Here is a 4,205-nt window from a genome sequence, read left to right on the forward strand (position 1 = left end):
AGAAGGTAAGTTCAAAGCCTAATTATTTCCTTTTCTACTTATTCACATCCTCACTCGAATAAGACAAAAGCCTTCGAACTTACAGCCACTACCCCAAACATCTTTCTATGACACCCTGCCCGACATCGTCACGAGTAAGCCCCCTTTCTTGTTTTATGTTTTTCAATCGCCTTTGTTTATTGTGAATCCGTTCGACATATATGCCTTCACTCGGGCCTAAAAAAAGTAGAGAAATGTTGAAGTGACGTCCAAGCCCGTGGTCGCAATGCCGTCTCCATGCAAGTCCTCGGTCACCGAGCTGACCTCGTCCGCTCGGAAGGACACAACCTTGGCCAGCCATCCGAGTTCTACCCCCGCTACCACAAATATCACAGCCCATACACCGCTCGAGGGTACCTCCACTCCCCAACTGAGCAAAATAGAGCAAATTCGGTTGAGGCCCGGGAGATGAGGGAAAGGAGAGAAGAAAAAGGAAGGTTCTGCTGAGAGTCAAGTCCCCCTGCCGGAGCTCCCCGAACCTAAAATGGAAGTCGAGGGGCTGCTCAGTGAGAAGAAGCGTCAAATGATTTGGACAGTTGTCGCGCTGGCGGAGCAGGAAACCTACAGGGAAAGGTTGGGGCAATGAGGAGCTAGAGGAGTATCTGCCGAACCTCTACCCCATCGACTACATCTATCGTTGAACCAACTGAGCATCCACTTGAAATAGCATAATCATCAGAACCGACTGCAGCTTCATTGACTGAATGAACTGGTGCCTATACCTTTCTAGGCTCCTGATGCTGGCTGTAGCCGTGGGAGGTGGGGGCTTTACCAAAAAGCATGCAACGACACAATCAACATGTGAGCCCTTACCCGCACTCCGAGCAGGTGGGTATCGACAGACACAACGAGTTAATCAACCAGATCCACCGAAGCTATTTCCTCTAGATAGAATGAGGCTCCCGTTGAGAGATCTATTTGTGATTGGGCCACCACTCCTGGCAAATAAAGAAAGGCAGGTTCAGGCGATTGATCAAAAAAAGATTTCCTTTCCTTTCTTTATGATAGAGCAATTGAATGAAGCGGTGCGGGGCCTATAAGATTATGAATAAGCTATTTATTCTCCGTCCTTTTGAATAAAAAAACCTTCAGAATGATGGTAGTAGAGTAGTCGATCTGATATCGCATGTGGGCGGATATAAATGCCTATAGATGAGGTAGGCGAGGGTAGCTTGCCGGCAAAAGGCATGTATGGTAGTCTTTTGTTTGATGATAACGGGAAGGGCAATTGACTGCAACCTTTTTCGGCCTATTGGCTATTGGGTGGGGGCAATTGGAGGAAGACGCCACGGGGCAAAGCAAAAGGCAGAGCTTCAAGTGACTTGTTAGGGCTGTCGAAGAGCAAAGAAAAAAGTCACTCGAAGCTCCTCTCCTTAGAGTCAAGTGGCTTTCAGCTCCTCTCGTGTGTCCAGGATTCGATTAGATCTACCAGCGACCGGTTTACGGAACAAGAAGTTAAGCAAGGGCCAGGAGATTGATAAAAGAACCTGGCCGAAGTCAGTCTTGTGTTCAATTCCGCGGTTGGAAGGATTTCTTTCTGCCATCTGTCTTTCCCTTCTCTCTCTTCTCTTAGCAAAGGTAGGTTCAAGTCAAACCTTTTTTTGGCTTGCGGGCTCGGGGACTGCAGTCAGCTGCTTCCCTTGTAGTCGTCAGCTCGTTCTTGACAGATCCGATCGGGTGTTCATAATCTGGAGTAAAAGGATTCAAACCTTTGCATGCCGGTACCAAAAACCGATGCCTTACCACTTGTCTATACTCCATAGGCCTGTTTTGGATGGTAGGAACGGGGAGAGGGGGAAGGGAGAAGCAGGGCTCAAAGAACGAGCCGTGCAAGGACGCCGGGATATAGCAAGTAAGCAGCAAGGTTCTCCCCTTAGGACCGACTACAACAAGCTCGCGACTCTAATAGAAAGAAAGGGTAAGCTCTGCTCTATTTGCTTGCAATGTTATGCCTATCAAAGTTGGCGAAGGCTTCTGTAACCTTAGACTCGTTACGCTCTTCGACTGAACTTGTTGGCTCCGCGTCTATCGAAAGTCGGTAACTTTCATCACCGTCAGTATTTGGTACTCTCTCGATAGCTTCAATAGTTCACTGAAAGCCTTTGGTGTAATAAACCGCAAGCCCTTCAGAAAGAAAGACATAATATAATAATGAATTAGTTAATATTAATTAATAAAAAAAGGGTTGGTTAAGAACTATTGAGTGTAAACCATAGCAGTTACAGTCACTCAATGGAGATGTTCGCCTTTGTTTGGAATGAAGATGGATGAACAGGCACTTGAGCCTGGAATTGATGAAATTCGGGGAAAACATGGAAGCGGTCACTATACTGGGGGGGGGGGGCAAGACATGACCGCGACTTAAGAAAAAAGTACCCTTGAAAAGGCTAAAGGAACGGGGGAATGACTACCTGTAATAAAGCACAGGCTAATACGAGCCGACCAGAAGAAGCAAGGCTTAGATTACCAGATCCTGGACACAATTTTCCTAGAGATGGAGAGCCCCTTGCCTCGCCTTTATGCACCTATCCTTCTTGATTGCTTACCTATAGCTCTCTTGTCGTAGTGACTCTTCCTCTTTTCTAGTTTTTTTCTGTGTTAAAACGATAGATTTTTCTTTTGCCAATGAATTGTATCCGCCCCGATGCAATCAATAATGGGATTCTTGGCTAGAGAAAGGTTCTGTGACATGGACGCCCAGCCCAACTCAGTCGGTCGGTTGGCCCACCTAACAGATGATGAGATTCTCGATCGATATGATCGAATTTCAAAAAGTCTTTCTCACTATTCAGAATAGTGGAGCTTTCGATCAAGATCTTCTCGCCTCACTCGTTTGGGATCTCGCTCAAATCGAAACCTTTATGCGTTGGTAGGCTTTTGACTCAATCTAATAGCCTACCTATCGGGCGCCAATAATAGAGAAAGTTTTCGCATGGGCTCATCATCTGATGCAGAACCGATTCAAGAAAGCCCATCTCTCTGGCCTATCATTTGTTGGTCAATCCGACTGGCAGCTCCTGCATCTCCTGCCTCTCTATGGGCCCCCCTTGTTTTAGACTAGTTTGCTGCTAGGAGTCCCTAGATTCGAATTAATAATCAATAGAAGTCCCAATAGGAGTTTACTGACTTGGCTCTTCAATCGACGATCTACTGCTCCCTCTTAATAGCAGATGCCTATGCTTTGATTCGAAAGCCCTAGCCAGTGATGAATCCCCAGGTATTTAGTGTTTGGTTCTATAGGACCAAGAAGAGAGGACTCTTTTTTTCCTCCTCCCTTTAGTCCAGTTTAAACCCGTCCCAACAACGAACACCTTCTTACTACAAGGTGAGGCTCTGCCCTTCCCTTAGAATCCACTCCGGGTCGAAGGAGCAACTAGTCAAACTTCTTGAGTAGCCGAGATATTGAACAACGAACATTTGAAACAATTCCTTGCCTCACCCTGAGATGAGAGGGAAGGTCGATTTGACTCGAATCCTGGACCTGATCTTGAATCCTACACCGGTTAATGATGCGATGGGGGAAGTTTTTCTTTTTTCATCAATGCTGGCCCAGTTGAGGCTCGTCCATGCCCAATCTCGATGGGCCTTCGATTTGCCCCTACCCTAGCTCTATAATTCACCCGTCTTCCCCAGTCCCTGAAAGCCCTCCGGGGGCCTAGCCCTCTTTCTCCACTCGAGTCTGAAGTTCAGCAGCTTTCATCGTTGACGAACACCTGCGCTAATAAGACAAAGAAATGGAGAGTCTATGCCTTGAATGAATAAGTAACAACGGATTAGTGGAATGAGGGGAGGGAATGGCCTATCAATCATTGGTTCACCTTCCCTTGAACCAGTCACGGAGCTCTCAGCTGAGTGGTTTAGGTTCTGGAATTCCATCTCTAGTTGGGGGTTTCGATTCAAAAAATATGGTGCGGGTTCATCTCTCTCGACCAGTTCAGGTTCAAGGTAGGGTGATCGAGGGGTCCCATACTTTCGATCTATTCTCTATGGCGGGAGCTTTCGTATCAAGAGTGTGTTGGGGAGGCCAGGGAAGATGGATTGGATCGAGAGGCGATGCTTATGCCTCTTCTTTATCGATAGGATTCCCATCATTTTCAGTCTACGGCGAAGGAGACAAGGGTGAGGCACCGAACATGTTCTACCCTCATCCTCCATCCGTCATTAGT

Source organism: Nicotiana tabacum, chromosome 3, assembly GCF_000715075.1.
Source record: "Nicotiana tabacum cultivar K326 chromosome 3, ASM71507v2, whole genome shotgun sequence".
NCBI classification, from domain to species: Eukaryota; Viridiplantae; Streptophyta; class Magnoliopsida; order Solanales; family Solanaceae; genus Nicotiana; species Nicotiana tabacum.